The following is a 17,153-nucleotide window of genomic DNA, read 5'->3' on the forward strand; positions in this document are numbered from 1 at the left end:
ATAGTAATTTTATGGGGTTTTTGTTTGCTTGTTTTTAAAGATTTTTTTTATTTTTAATTTATTTTTAACTTATTTTATTTAAATTAAATTAGTCAACATATGGTGTATCATTAGTTTCGATGTAGAGTTCCATTATTCATCCATTGCATAAAACACCCAGTGCTCATTACATCACGTGTCCTCCTTAATGCACATCACCCCGTTACTTCATCTCCCCTACCCACTTCCCCTCCAGCAACCCTCAGTTTGTTTCCTATAGTTAAGAGTCTCTTATGGTTTGTCTCCCTCTCTGATTTTGTCTTATTTTCTTTTTCCCTCCCTTCCCCTATGATCCTCTGTTTTGTTTCTTAAATTCCACGTATGACTGAAAGCATATGATAATTGTCTTTCTCTTATTGACTTATTTCATTTAGCGTAATACCCTCCAATTCCATATGCATCATTCTATATGGTAAGAGTCCATACTTCTTGATGGCTGAGTAGTATTCCTGTGTGTGTGTGTGTGTGTGTGTGTGTGTGTGTGTGTGTGTGTGTGTACACACCACATCTTCTCTATCCATTCATCTGTAAGTGGACATCTGGGCTCTTTCCATAGTTTGGCTATTGTGGACATAAAGATTTTATTTTTTTAAAGTAATCTCCACACCCAAAATGAGGCTCAAATTTGCAACCCAGAGATCAGGAGTTGCAGGCTTCACCAACTAAGCCATCCAGGTACCCACCTCTTGTAATTTTGAAACAACATTTTAACTTTTATTAGTCACAGTATATCAAGAGGTTGATATATATGCATGTCAAGAGGAATAACAGTATTCTTAGGTTTGAGATTATTTGTATGAAATGCTTGGAAAACCATAAAGCACTATATGGAGTAAATGTGGTAATAATAACAATAATTATAGTTCAGCAATTGTGAGGATGATTCTATTTTGTTTTTATGGAAGTCATTAGTACTACTCACCAGTATTTCTTTTTTTTTTTTTTTAGATTTTATTTATTTATTTGAGAGAGAGACAGTCAGCAAGAGAGGGAACACAAGCTGGGGGAGTGGGAGAGGACGAAGCAGGCTCCCAGCGGAGGATCCTGATATGGGGCTCGATCCCAGAATGCTGGGATCACACCCTGAGCCAAAGGCAGATGCGTAACGACTGCGCTACCCAGGCGCCCCTCTCACCAGTATTTCTGATTCGTCTCGTTTTCAAGGTATAATGGACCATTGAACTTCCCTTCCCCTTTCAAAATAGGTATAGCCATAAGAATTATCTTGAACAGACAATAAAATGTGAGCAGGTCATAAGTGTTACTTCTAGGCAGAGCTCTTAAAAACAGGTGTCTTGTTCTCCTTCATAATTCCCTGTGCCAGTGAAAGTAAATGGCAGTCATCTAGACATTGGACGATGTGAAGCAGAATGGCCCTCCCCAATCTATACAATGGATATGTAGTACAGGTAGTATGAGGGAAAAACAAACTTAACTGTTTTTAAGCCAGTGAGATTTTGGTGTTGTCTTTTACCATAGCATATATTATTCTATCCTGATCAGTGTAACTTTATTAATTTTAGTCTTTCATTGTATTATTTTTTTTATTGTGGAAAAATATTTATGAACATAGGATGTCTTTCCACTTATGTCTTCTTTAATTTCTTTCAGCTACATTTTGTTGTTTTCAGTGTACAACTGTTTCATCTGCATAGTTAAGTTTATTCCTAAGCACCATATATATTTTTCAATATGTTACTTTTTATTGTAGTAAAATATACATGAGATAAAGTTTACCATTTTAACCATTTTTAAATGTTTAGTTCTGTGGCATTAATTATTTTCACATTGTTGTGCAATCATCACCACTATCCATCTCCAGAGCTTTTTCATCATCACAAACTGAAACTCTGTGCCAATTAAGTAATAATTCTTCATTTTCCTTACCCTAACTTCTTGGTAACCACTATTCTACTTTTTGTCTGTATGAATTTGACTACTCTGGGAAGTTTATATAAGAGGAATCATATATATTTGTCTTTTGCAACTGGCTTATTTCACTTTGCATGTCTTCAAGTTTCCTTCATGTTGTGACGTGTCAGAATTTCATTTGTTTTCAAGGTTAAAGAATAGTCCATTGTATGTATATACCACATTTGTATATCTATTCAACTGTTGATGGACATCTGGGATGTTTCTGCTTTTGACTATTGTCAATAATGATACTATGAACACAGATGTACATTCTTTAACTTCTTTTAGATATATACCACCCAGAAATGTAATTGTTGGATCATATAATTCTATGTTTAAATTTTGAGTAATTGTCCTACCATTTTTTATAGTATCTGCAACCATTTTACATTCCCACTATCAATGCAAAAGAGTTGCAATTTCCCCACATCCTTGCTGTTTTCTTTCTTTTTTCTTTTCCTTTCCTTTCCTTTCCTTTCCTTCCTCTTCCCCTCCTCCTCCTCCCCTTTCTTCTTCTTCTTCTTCTTCTTCTTCTTCTTCTTCTTCTTCTTCTTCTTCTTCTTCTTCTTTTCTTCTTCCTCTTCCTCTTTTAATAATAGGTGTTAGGAGACAAACTGAACAGAGAGAGAGAGAGAGAGAGAGAGAGTGAGCACTGAGCTATTAGGTGTCACAGTAGCAAATGAAAGCAACAAACCAAAAATGAGAGTTAAACCTTTAATAACTTACTGTGATAGTATAAACAAGAGGCCAAAACCAGAAAAAGAGCCACCTCCTCCTGTTGCATTTTCTCCCATGGAACAGTACAAAGATGAAAGGTCAGGTAGATCAATGCAGAAGTGGGGTTTATCTCACTATTGAGAGAACACAAACAAAAGTTTCCAACAGTTTTATGGATTCTGGTGTTGGAGGTTAAAATGTGGGAAGCGTTAGAAGTGGAAAAGTACTAGGTACTGAGTCAGAATGGGGAAAATTGTCTTTAAGTTTTTCTCTTTCTTCCTCCATAGGGAGGTCTTGGTAGAAGTGCCTGAAGAGGACCTCAGGGAAGTCCCCAGATTAAGAGACTTGGAAATCCAGGTATCAGGACTAAGGATGTAAATATGTAAAGAGCATGATCACCTAGGGGAGATTGAAACCTTGAATGCAACTCTATCAGAGATTGTGATGCACTGGCTATGCCTCAAGTCTGATGTGAGGATAGTAGCTTTCCCTGTGAGGCCTGTCAGGTAAAGACTTTCTAATTGCCTGTGGTCAAGCCTGAAAAATCACACATTGGTTTTTAACCAGGAATGGGACACCTCAATAGACATCCTAATGTGTATGAGTGGTGGTAGCTCACTGTGACTGATTTGTACTTCCCTAATGACTACTGATGGTGAACATCTTGCTTTTATGTGCTTATTGATCATTTAGATATCATTTTTTAAAAGTATCTATCCAAGGCCTTTGCCCATTTTTTTAAAAAAATCAATCTGGGTTTTGTTGTTCTTGTTGCTGTTATTGCTGCTGTCGTTGTTGCTGTTGTTGAGTTGTAGGAGTTCTTCATATATTCTGGAGAACAATCTTTTATCACATATAAGATTTGCAAATAATTTTCTTATTCCATGGATTACCTTTTCACACTGTTAATAGTGTCCTTTAATGCACAATAGCTTTAAATTCTGATGATGTTTTGACTTTTCTAGTTTTTCTTTGTTCTTTGTCTTTTTAGTGTCCTATCCAAGAAATCATTGCTAAATCCAATGTCATGAAGATTTTCTCTTAGATTTTCTTCTTTTATCACTGTAGCTCTTACATTTACATTTTTAATGTGGTATAAGATAAGGGCCTAAATTCATTTATTTTTGTATGTGGATATACAGTTTTCTCAGCACCATTTGTTGAAGAGACTATTGCTTTCCCTTTGCATGATCTTGGCATCCTTGTCAAAAATCATTTGGCCATTTGTTGTTTTGATTACCATGACTTTGTAGTAAGTTTTGAAATCAGGAAATGTGAAATCTTCATTTTTTTTTCTTTTGCAAGCTTATTTTGGCTATTTGGAGTCCCTTGAGATTCCATATAAACTTTAGGATGGATTTTTGTATATCTACAAAAAAAAAACAGCATTGGGATTTTAATAGAGATTGCATTAAATTTATACATCAGTTTGGGTAGTACTGGAATTTTCACATTAGTTCTCCATTCGATAAACATGGGATTTATTTCCATTTATTTGTGTCTTCTTTAATTTCTTTCAATCACGTTTTGTAATTTTTTAGTTTATAATTCTTTCACTTCCTTACTTAAGTTCAAGTATTTTTTTGATGCTATTGTAACAATTTTTTTAATTTCTTTTTTGGATTATTTCTTATTACTGCATATAAATACAACTGAATTTTGTGTGCTGATTTGTATCATACAAGTTTGCCAAATTTATTTTTCAGTTCTGTTTTTGGTGTGTGTATAACCTTTAGGCTTTTCAAAGTAAAAGGACACGTGGCCTTCAAACAGCTAATTTTACTTCTTCCTTTCCAATTTGGATGACTTTTATATCTTTTTCTTGCCTAATTGCTCTGGAGGGAAATTCCAATACTATAGATTGCAAGCACAGCCTGTATTATTCTTTCTTCATCTCCTTTTCACAGAACAAATTGTCTATAAAGATTTGGGTCTTCCCACTAGAGCATGGGATGAAGAAGTAACTTGGATTTCTTTTTGATACATACAAAATAGGCATCGAGGAAAGTTTAAAAATTATTAAAGTATAGGGGCGCCTGAGTGGCTCAGTCGTTAAGCTTCTGCCTTCGGCTCAGGGCGTGATCCCAGAGTCCTGGGATTGAGCCCCACATCAGGCTCCTCTGCTGGGAGCCTGCTTTTTCCTCTCCCACTCACCCTGCCTGTGTTCCCTCTCTCGCTGGCTGTCTCTCTCTCTGTCAAATAAATAAATAAAGTCTTTAAAAATAAAAAATTTAAAAATAAAAATTATTAAAGTATAACTAAAATTATTAAAGTATAACTCCCACCTTTTCAGTCTTTTACAAATCTTAGACCAAATGAAGTGGAGACCACTGAAGAAGGGAATGCTTAAAAATATAAAATTGAAAAGTAATTGGTCAAATAGTTTTATGACTGTTAACTGACTCAGGTATAATAGGATTTCTTGCTCAGGTACAGCGCATACTTGCAAAAAACAAAGAATAGAGAAGGAGCCCAAATATGTGTATCTTTTTCTTCCTGTGTGTGTTAAAGTTTGTGAGGGTCTTTTAAAAAATATTTCCTCAAGACTTTTAAAAAAGTAGAGACAAATAACTTGAGTCCTTTTGAGGAAAGACATTGTTTAATCTAAAATAATAATATAGAATCCTAGAACTGAAATTTATCTTTGTTTCTAGAAAGTAGGATTATTTTATTACATCAGAATATAATTTCTTTTAAAGACAACAAAGGAAGAAAGACTGCATATCATTTTACACATGTGTTGGTGCTCTTGTGATTTTTTCCAAAATATTTTATCTTTCATAACATTTGTGTTGCTGTCAAGACTCCTCCCTTTGCGTAATTAATGCCTTGTAGTTACTAGAGAAACATAATAATATTATAAAGATGTTTAAGATCAGTGCAAGTCTTTATATTCTTATAGACTCCTTCCCTGATTATGTAGTAAGCCGCTCACAGTCTTATCTTGTAATATCAACTACATCTTTACAAACATCTTCAACTGTCTCATAATATCCTGAGACAACATTGGAGACCAGGGAGAAAAGCTTCCTAAATAAGTAGACATTAAAATAGCATTGACTACCATAAAAAATTAGATGGTTAATTTATGAATACTTTCTGCTCATTTATCTCCTATTCTTTTTTGTTATTTACTCTGATCATTTCATATGTATTTTGATTTAAAATAAGTAAATAATAATAAATAATAACAAATAAATAATGTTTTTAAATAATAAGGCAGACATTCTTACCTTATCTGTACAGCCATTGGCTTTTTTTCTTTGCCTAGTACAAATTATTAACCCCATAGACTAGCCATCAACACTTTAAACTGTATCACAACCCAGGGAAATGAGAAGCTAATAGTGCCATTTTTACTGATGAAACCATTGAAACACAAAGATTTTTTTTAAAGATTTTATTTATTTATTTAACAGAGATAGATACAGCCAGTGAGAGAGGGAACACAAGCAGGGGGAGTGGGAGAGGAAGAAGCAGGCTCATAGCGGAGGAGCCTGATGTGGGGCTCGATCCCATAACGCCGGGATCACGCCCTGAGCTGAAGGCAGATGCTTAACAACTGCACCACCCAGGCTCCCCTGAAACACAAAGATTTGATTATATACCTGTGGTCACAGAACTGGCTAATAGTAAAGTAGGAAAAAAAAAAGCTCTTAATCTCTCAACTTCTATCTTATTCTTTGATGCTATCTCATTTTATTTAATATCAGGAAATATGACTCAAACTTTAGAATATTTATTCTGTCATTTAACCCTCCAACCTTTTTTTTTTTCTTGAATAGATATCAGGATAAATGATAATAAAAAGACTAAGTACAATAAAGATAATATTGAATGTCATTTCTGACTTAGATATTCAATGGAGCAAAAACATAGAAAGTGAATAGATAAGAAAGTGCATAAATGCATGGAAATTTAAAACATTAAATTGAGAAAACCTTAATGATAAAGTTTAAATAGCATTTGAAGAACCATTGTCTATTTCTTATTTTCTGAAATAGCTTGTTCTGACTTCAGTATATAAATATTTTTAAAATAAAAAAAAGTGGTAAGATGATGGAGATATGATTAACAACTGTTACCCTAATTACCAATACATGTGATTCTCACTTGCACTTATGAGATGTGCTGTTAAAAGCTTGGAATGTATAAGATTGTTGAATCTCAATACTTTAAAATGTACAGATATTATCATTATTTTATATAATTGAAAAGATAATATTGAATGTGGCTTTTTTTGGCAGGTTTAATAGTGGATGATTGATAAAAGGAATGTGGCAGCATGAATATTCTAAAAACCTTGGGTTTTTGGAAATCTTATAAGTGAATAATCTTTTTCTAAAAAGTGGCTTATAAGCCCAGCTACAATAATTATTACATCTATGTGCATGACAGAGATTATATGGCAGTTAGCCTAAATTCAGAAAGTGTTTTTTTCTTAAAAAAAAAAAACAGGCAAATGCCTACATTGACCCTTTTACTGAGGTGTGGGAGGCACATGAAGTTGGTAAAGCATTGCAGAAATTTGTGTAAAAGAAATATGTCACCACTGGGAGCCATTGGGGGAATAGTTGAGTGTGGATTTTGGGAGCAATTTATTCAAGACCTTACTCTTATTCACAAAAGACTGCTCAACAGGGCAACTTTCATTCTCTGTAATCAAAAGGTGAGCAGCATGTGAATGGCATGTAGTATGTAGGCATTCTGTTCCCTTGAAATCTCCTATATCTTAGTATTTGATTAATATGGGAAAAGACCATAAAAAAGCTTATGCATAAACAGTGAATATTTTTTATTTAAATTCAATTAGCCAACTTATAGTACATCATTAGTTTCACATACAGTGTTCAGTAATATATCAGTTGCGTATAACACCCAGTGCTCATCACATCATGTGCTTTTCTTAATGCCCATCACCCAATTACCCCATCCCCCCACACACCTCACCTCCAGCAACCCTCAGTATGTTTCCTGTAGTTAAAAGTCTCTCATGTTTTTTCTCCCTCTCTGATGACTTCCCATTCTGTTTTCCCTCCCTTCCCCTATGGTCCTCTGCCCAGTTTCTTATGTTCCACATATGAGTGAAACCATATGAAAATTGTCTTTCTCTGATTGACTTATTTTGCTCAGCATAATATACTCCAGTTCCATCCTCGTCTCTGTAAATGGAAGTTTTCATCATTTCTGATGGCTGAGTAATATTCCATTGTGTGTGTGAGTGTGTGTGTGTGTGTGTATTTACCACATCTTCTTTATCCATTCATCTGTCAATGGACATCTTGGCTCTTTCCACAGTTTAGCTATTGTGAACATTGCTTCTATGAACATTTGGGGTGCAGGTGCCCCTTTGGATCATTACATTTGTATCACTGGGATAAATACCTAGTAGTGTAATTGCTGGGTCATAGGATAGCTCTATTTTTAACTTCTTGAGGACCCTCCATACCATTTTCCAGAGTGGCTGTACCAGCTTGCAATCCCACCAACTGTTTAAGAGGGTTCCTTTTTCTCTGCATCCTCTCCAAAATCTGTTGTTTCCTGTCTTGTTAATTTTAGCCATTCTGAACTGGTGTGAGGTGGTATCTCATTGTGCTTTTGATTTGCACTTGCCTGATGGTAAGTGATGTGGAGCATTTGTATGTCTTCTTGGGAGAAATGTCTGTTCATGTCTTCTGCCCATTTCTTTACTGAATTCTTCATTTTTTGGGGCTTGAGTTTGATAAGTTCTTTATAGATCTTGGATACTAGCCTTTTATCTGATATGTCATTTGCAAATATCTTTTCCCATTCAGTAGGTTGCCTTTTAGTTTTGTTGACTGTTTCCTTCACTGTGCAGAAGCTTTTTATCTTGATGAAGTCTCAATAGTTCACTTTTGCTTTTGTTTCCCTTGCCTTTGGAGATGTGTCTAGCAAGAAGTTGTGTGGCCGAGGTTGAAGAGGTTCCTGCCTATGTTCTCCTCTAGGATTTTGATGGATTCCTGTCTCACATTGAGGTATTTCATCCATTTTGAGTTTATCTTTGTGTATGATGTAAGAGAATGGTCGAGTTTCATTCTTCTGTATGTAGCTGTCCAATTTTCCTAGCACCATTTATTGAAGAGACTGTTCATTTCCATTGGATATTCTTTCCTGCTTTGTCCAAGATTAGTTGGCCATAGAATTGAGAGTCCATTTCTGGGTTCTCTATTCTGTTCCATTGATCTGTGTGTCTGTGTGCCAGTACCATACTGTCTTGATGATTACAGCTTTGTAATATAGCTTGAAGTCTGGCATTGTGATGCTACCAGCTTTGGTTTTCTTTTTCAACATTCCTTTGGCTATTTGGGGTCTTTTCTGGTTCTATACAAATTTTAGGATTATTTGTTCCAGCTCTGTGAAAACTGTTAAGTGTTTTGATAGGGATTGCATTGAATATGTAGGTTGCTCTTGGTAGCATAGACATTTTAACAATATTTATTCTTCCAACTCAGGAGCATGGAATGTTTTTAAAGAGTGGAGGAAACTGAGTCACTCCTGGTCTAAATTAACTCATTCATTTTACAAATTATTTTTCATCATCTTTAAGTTTTTGATAAAGCCACCAGTGGTTTACATTTTAAAGATACTAAAGGTCAAACTACAAAATTATAAATTTTTTAATAGAAAGAAATCCACTTTTGGATGGCTTAACGGTATCATTTCTATATTATAATAGGTTACACTGTTCCCTGCATCCTTTTGTTAACTAATCATAGCCATGTTCCCAAGATCTGAATCTTATTCCTTTCCTACATTAGTATGAAAGTAGTACTCTGTCTTGAGCTCATGTTCATTTTTTTGTTTCCCGCTTACTTGTATCATATTAATAATCAGAATTTTATTTTATAATAATTTAATCTTCACCTACTCTATTTTGGCCACTCTACTATGAACTGGAGCTCTCAAGATGAATCAAGTATCATCATTGCTTTCAAAACTCTCAAAGTCTAACAGGAGAAAAACACATAGAAAATTGAAATACAGTGTGATAAAATTGATATGGAAAAGGCTTAGAGGGCACAAAAGATAATATCTGTATGTATGTTTGAATGAAAGCAGTACCTGGGTAACCTCTATATAAAAGGAAATACTTAAGCCCTGAAATAAAACAATTAGTAGTCATGAGAATAAAAGGAAAATCATTCTTGATAGGGAGAATAGTGTACAAGAGAGATATAAAAAAGAGATTTAAAAAAGATGTTGGTGTTAGGTGACAGTTAACAGTTCAGTACAAGATTCATGAGAAAAGTGGTGTAAAAAGATACTACAAATTAGTCAGGGTCTTGTCTGTCTCTCTAAATGACTTTGTATACCACTCTAAGTATTTTATAATTTATCTTATAGGCAATAATTTGAATAATTTTGACAGAGAACTGACATAGGCTTCTGAATTTTAAAAAAAAGGTTTTTGTTAGCAATGAGCAGGGTAAAAGCATGGGAGAGGTGAGGGTTGGAGGGTTGTGTGGGAAGGCAGTAAAACTGGTTTAGGAGGCTGTTGACATTGTTCAGTAGATATTTATCAATGTAGAGGCAGAGGGATGAAAAATAAGACAAAACTGAAAATTATTTTATTATAATTAACCCATTTTTTTGTTTATTTGCATGATAAGGTCTGGCCTACGGTGATTTAAAAGTATCTTTGTGTTTTTTTAGGATTTATTTATTTATTTATTTATTTATTTATTTATTAGAGAGAGAGAGAGAACAGGAGCAGGGGCAGAGGGAGAGGGAGAAGCAGACTTCCTGCTGAGCAGGGAGCTCAATGTGGGGCTCAATCCCAAGACCCTGGGATCATGACCTGAGCCGAAGGCAGACACTTAACCGACTGAGCCACCTAGGCACCCTAAAAGTATCTTCGAATGGGAATTCTAGAGTTTCAAGCAGTAGGTACATGTCTAAATTCCCATTTCACAGCTCTCTCTTACTGCCAACCAATGCCAGTATATCAGTAAGATTGCAAATATTAACTATTTTTTCTATTACTGTCACTAGGACAATGCACTAATATTAGACAAATGGGTTTGCATGCCCCTACTTGACTCCATTAAGATATCAAATATTTTAAACTTGTTTACAACTATAAACATGAAATATTCCTCTGATATTTTTCTTTTCTACCAATTCATGCACATCACCTTCTTAAACACTTGGCTTAAGATCCACTTCTGTGTTAAATTTGTCTCTTCTTCTAGATGCCCTTTACCTTGCATTTCTCAGTATTGTAGTATCAAAGTTATACTAATTTTGTGGTTATTGATTTGTTCCTTTTTGTTTCTTACTATCCTTAAGACCACAGAATCTAATAATTTACTCATCACTAATCATCATTTAGGAGACCCCCACATAATGAATTGAATAATTATCTAGACTAAGCTAGACTTATTTTTAATTACTCTTTTTTTTTCTGTACCTTGGATTGATAAAAAGGCGAAGTCTTGTTTGTACACCTTCGTATTATGGAAAGAACTCCCAGAGTTCTGATTTATGGAGATCTTGAAGTACATGGGTTATTTCTGCTTGCAAACTGGACAATTCTTCACTCAGCTTATCTCTTTTAATACTTCCTTAAGGAGGAAAATTTTGAAAAGGCATACTGTGACTCTGATTCAAACTCTTTAGAACAAGAGGCTCAGTGGCATATGGTTTGCTTTCCAAGTTATAGCAGGCAACAGATTTAGCAAATGTTTTCCCACTGCATAACAGGATTTTTCATCTCTTCAGTCTTCAAATCACTTACATTACTGCTCACTGTCTGACTCTTAAACTAATGTATTTTAGGATTTTGTTGTGGCAGCTCCCAACCACAAATAACTAATTTTTGTTAAATAAGGCTAAGATAGCTATGATAACAGATAAATCCTCAACTATATGTGGCTCAAGAGCTACATAAAGTGAAAAACAGAGGTTTTAGATGAGCTGACAGCTTTCATCCAAGTGCTGATTCAGGAATATAGGCTCCATCTTGTAGCTTCTCTACCTTCAACACACAACATCTGAAGTCACTGCAGAAAACAGCATGGGTGATCGCAGTAGAAGGTTTTTATACGATAGCTTTGGAATTAGTGCCCAACACTCCTACCCTCATTCTATTACATAGAAATCAGACATAAGATAACATTTAGCAAAAGCCAGAAAGGCTGAGAAGTTTAGTTGAGATGTGTGACAGAAAAAGGCAATGAGTTTGGTCAGCATATATTAGAATCTGTTACATTGGGAGAACTGCTTTTTTTTATGACTTAATAATATCAAATTTGGGGGGACCTAAGATAGTGGTGTAGTAGGAGGACCCTAGGCTTGCCTTGTTCTTTGAACACAGTGAGATAACTATCAAATCATTCTGAATATCCAAGAAATTAACCTGAGCACTGACAGAACAAAAGCACAACTAAAAGGAGAGAAGAGGCCACATCACGGAAGGTAAGAAGTGCAGAGACATGCTTTGGGGGAGAAATAGATAATAGGAGCTGTGGAGGGGAGGGAACCCTGGTTGCAGAGAGAGGCAAAAGAAAGTGGAGTGCACAAGGGGAACACTTCCCCAAAGCCATTGGCTAGGAAAATGAGAGGGGCTGAAATTCCTGAGTTTTTGCAACCAGTGGGGGCTCAAAGCATGGAGTTTTAGAGGTTAGCAGGCTTGGCTGGGATAGACCCTTGAGGGTGCTGCTCTACTCCTAGAAGGAAAGCAGGCAAGCAACCCCAATCGAGGGCAGGGATCATGATCTGAGAATTGCCTAAGGCACACAGGGAGAGACTGTTTGCTCTTCTTGGAGTACCTCTGTGAAAAGTGGCATTTGTGGAGACACCTCTCAGTGGACAAAAAAATCAGTGGGCACCATTTCCCTCCCCTGCCCCTAAGCATAGGCACTGAGAAACGTGCTACGGGTGGCTAACCAGGACACTGGCTGCCTAGTCTGCTTTGCTCTGAATCCCATGCCTTTGTGCTCTGAAAAACTGTCTTTCCTGGTCAAACATGCATTTGCCCCAGTGCAGCAACACCCTCCCCCAGAAAAGCGCAGACCCCAGCCACAGTATAATCTTAAAGTTTGGAGTTTTAAAAGTCAGAAGACTTGGCTGGGATAGGGCACAAAGTGCACTGTGTTGCTCCAGACAGGCAAGCAACCCAGAGACAGATAGCATGAAAACAGTGATCTGAAAACTTCCTGGGGCACAAAAGGGGAAATTATTTATTCTTCTGGGAATGCTTCCCTGAGAGCAGCAAGAATGAAGAACCCTCTCCTGGGACAAAGGAGTTGGCTGGCACCATTTCCCTCCCCCACCCCCCAACAAAATCCAACTTCAGTAAACAGCACAGCAACAATGCTGGCTGCTTAATCTGCTTACATCAATTCCTACCCCCTTGGGCTCTGCTATTACTACTTTACTTGGGCAGGTGTGCCCAAGGAAAAGCACAGCAGACCTGTTCTCCAAAAGACCAGCAGAAAGGCTCACAAGCACCACAACCACTGGCCAGAGTTCAGCAAGGCATCAGTTCTAGTGGAAGTAGCATCAGGTCTCATTTAAAAAGCAGAAAAGACCACACTTAGTTAAAACTCACCACACTCTAAGGTCCAAACACTGCCCACCGCAGGCAAGGAAAGCCTCTGCAGACATCTGACCTGAGGGATAGAGCAGCCAAAACACAGCAGCAGACTGCACACAACACACACCAGAGACATTCCCTGAAGCCCCAGTCTCTGGACACTATACAACTTCTTCATAAAGCCATTACTCTCAGGAGGTTTGGCTTTTCTAACACACAGAAGAAGGCAGAGCTGTAGACAAAATACCAAGAGAGAGGAATTCACACCCCCCAAAAAAGAAGGAGATAAAGTCACAGCCAGAGATCTAATCAAAACAGATATAAGTAACATGCCTGATGGACAATTTAAAGCAATAATAATAATGATACTAGATGGGCTTGAAAAAAGCATGGAAGACATCAGGGAGAACTTTTTTTTAAATATTTATTTTTTTTATTATAATAATATTTTTTTACTATATTATGTTAGTCACCATACAGTATATCCCTGGTTTTTGATGTAAAGTTCGATGATTCATTAGTTGCGTATAACACCCAGTGCACCATGCAATACATGCCCTCCTTACTACCCATCACCAAATCAAAACCACACTAAGATACCACCTTACACCAGTTAGAATGGCAAAAATTGACAAGGCAAGAAACAACAATTGCTGGAGAGGATGTGGAGAAAGGGGATCCCTCCTACATTGTTGGTGGGAATGCAAGTTGGTACAGCCACTCTGGAAAACAGTGTGGAGGTCCCTTAAAAAGTTAAAAATTGAACTACCCTATGCTTGAACCATTGCACTACTGGGTATTTACCGCAACGATACAGACGTAGTGAAGAGAAGGGCCATATGCACCCCAACATTCATAGCAGCATTGTCTATGGAAAGAACTCCCCAGGATTCTGATTTAGGAGAGATCTTGAAGTACATGGGTTATTTCTGCTTAGCAAACTGGACAATTCTTCCACTCAGCTTATCTCTTTTAATACTTCCTTAAGGAGGAAAATTTTGAAAAAGGCATACTGTGACTCTGATTCAAACTCTTTAGAACAAGAGGCTCAGTGGCATATGGTTGCTTTCCAAGTTATAGCCAGGCAACAGATTTAGCAAATGTTTTCCCACTGCATAACAGGATTTTCATCTCTTCAGTCTTCAAATCACTTACAATTACTGCTCACTGTCTGACTCTTAAACTAATGTATTTTTAGGATTTTGTTGTGGCAGCTCCCAACCACAAATAACTAATTTTTTGTTAAATAAGGCTAAGATAGCTATGATAACAGATAAATCCTCAACTATAGTGGCTCAAGAGCTACATAAAGTGAAAAACAGAGGGTTTTAGATGAGCTGACGAGCTTTCATCCAAGTGCTGATTCAGGAATATAGGCTCCATCTTGTAGCTTCTCTACCTTCAACACACACATCTGAAGTCACTGCAGAAAACAGCATGGAGTGATGCAGTAGAAGGTTTTATATCCGATAGACTTTGGAATTAGTCGCTAACACTCCTACCCCTCATTCTATTACATCGAAATCAGACATAAATTAACATTTAGCAAAAGCCAGAGAAGGCTGAGAAGTTTAGTTGAAGAGTGTGTGTGACAGAAAAAGGCAATGAGATTTGGTCAGCATATATTAGAATCTGTTACATTGGGAGAACTGCTTTTTATGACTTAATAATATCAAATCAAATTTGGGGGGGACCTAAGATAGTGATGTGTGTAGGAGGACCTAGGCTTGCCTTGTTCTTTGAACACAGTGAGATAACTATCAAATCATTCTGAATATCAAGAAATTAACCTGAGCACTGACAGAACAAAAGCACAACTAAAAGGAGAGAAGAGGCCACATCACGGAGGAGGTAAGAAGTGCAGAGGACATGCTTTGGGGGAGAAATAGATAAGTAGGAGCTGTGGAGGAGGGAACCCTGGTTGCAGAGGAGAAAAGAAAGTGGAGTGCACAAGGGAACACTTCCCCAAAGCCATTGAGCTAGGAAAATGAGAGGGCTGAAATTCCTGAGTTTTTCAGCAGTGGGGGCTCAAAGCATGGAGTTTTTGAGGTTAGCGCTTGGCTGGGATAAGACCCTTGAGGGTGCTGCTCTACTCCTAGAAGGAAAGCAAGGCAAGCAACCCCAATCGGGAGCAGAGGATCATGATCTGAGAAATTGCCTAAGGCACACAGGGAGAGACTGTTTGCTCTTCTTGGAAGTACCTCTGTGAAAAGTGGCATTTGTGGAGACACCTCTCAGTGGACAAAAATCAGTGGGCACCATTTCCCTCCCCTGCCCTAAGCATAGGCACTGAGAAAGCGTGCTACGGTGGCTAACCAGGACACTGGCTGCCTAGTCTGCTTTGCTCTGAATCCCATGCCTTTGTGCTCTGAAAAACTGTCTTTCCTGGTCAAACAGCCATTTGCCCCAGTGCAGCAACACCCTCCCCCAGAAAGCGCAGACCCCAGCCACAGTATAATCTTAAAGGATTTGGAGTTTTTAAAAGTCAGAAGACTTGGCTGGGATAAGGCACAAAGTGCACTGTGTTGTGCTCCAGACAGGCAAACAGCCCAAAGACAGAATAGCATGAAACGCAGTGATCTGAAAACTTCCTGGGGCACAAAAGGGAATGTATTATTCTTCTGGAATGCTTCCTGAGAGCAGCAAGAATGAAGAACCCTCTCCTGGGACTTAAAGGAGTTGGCTGGCACCATTCCCTCCCCACCCCCCAACAAAATCCAACTTCAGTAAACAGCACAGCAACAATGCTGGCTGGCTTAATCACTACCATCAATTCTACCCCCTTGGGCTCTGCTATTTACTACTTTACTTGGGCAGGTGTGCCCAGGAAAGCACACACAGACCTGTTCTCAAGACCAAGCTTAAGAAAGGCTCACAAGCACCACAACCACTGGCCAGAGTTCAGCAAGGCATCAGTTCTAGTGGAGTAGCATCGAGTCTCATTTAAAAGCAGAAAGGAAAGACCACACTAGTTAAAACTCACCACACTCTAAGGTCAAACACTGCCACACGAGGCAGGGAAAGCCTCTGCAGACATCTGACCTGAGGGATAGAGCAGCCCAAAACACAGCAGCAGACTGCACACAACACACACCCAGAGACATTCCCTGAAGCCCCAGTCTCTGGACACTATACAACTTCTTCACTAAAGCCATTACTCTCAGGAGGTTTGGCTTTTCTAACACACAGAAGAAGGCAGAGCTGTAGACAAAATACCAAGAGAGGAATTCACACCCCCCAAAAGAAGGAGATAAAGTCACAGCCAGAGATCTAATCAAAACAGATATAAGTAAACATGCCTGATGGACAATTTAAAGCAATATAATAATGATACTAGATGGGTGCTTGAAAAAAGCATGGAAGACATCAGAGGAGAACTTTTTTTTTAAATATTTATTTTTTATTTATAATAATATTTTTTACTATATTATGTTAGTCACCATACAGTATATCCTGGTTTTTGATGTAAAGTTCGATGATTCATTAGTTGCGTATAACACCCAGTGCACCATAGCATACATCCCCCTTACCTCTACCCATCACCAGCCTATCCCATTCTCCCACCTCCCTCACCTCCTGAAGCCTCCAGTTTTGTTTCTCAGTAGTCCTATAGTCTCTCATGCTTCATTCCCCCTTCTGATTACCCCCTTCCTTATCCCTTTCTTCCCCACACACGATCTCCTAGTTCTTATGTTCCATAGATGAGAGAAATCATATGATAATTGTCGCTTACTCTGCTTGACTTATTTCACTAGCATTATCTCCTCAGTGCCGTCCATGTTGCAGCAAATGTTGAAATTCGTTCTTTCTGATAGCTGAGTAATATTCCACTGTACATATGGACCACAACACAATCCAGTCATCTGTTGAAGGGCATCTCAGCTCCTTTGCAGCTTTGTATTGTGGACCATGCTGTTATGAACAT

General features: G+C 37.6%; 1 long non-coding RNA gene across 1 annotated transcript in view; it reads right to left on the bottom strand.

Annotated features, from left to right (window-relative positions):
• Positions 1–2,495: 2,495 nt before the first annotated feature.
• LOC103671994 overlaps positions 2,496–17,153 on the bottom strand; it is a 40,003-nt gene continuing 25,345 nt past the window's right edge. Inside the window, exons 2-3 of the long non-coding RNA XR_571050.2 lie at positions 2,680–2,804; positions 2,496–2,567 (exon numbers count right to left, since the gene is read on the bottom strand). This is a non-coding gene — a long non-coding RNA (uncharacterized LOC103671994). The remainder of the gene's footprint in view (positions 2,568–2,679; positions 2,805–17,153) is intronic.

Source organism: Ursus maritimus, assembly GCF_017311325.1.
Source record: "Ursus maritimus isolate PB19 chromosome X unlocalized genomic scaffold, ASM1731132v1 scaffold_X1, whole genome shotgun sequence".
In the NCBI taxonomy this organism is placed as follows: domain Eukaryota; kingdom Metazoa; phylum Chordata; class Mammalia; order Carnivora; family Ursidae; genus Ursus; species Ursus maritimus.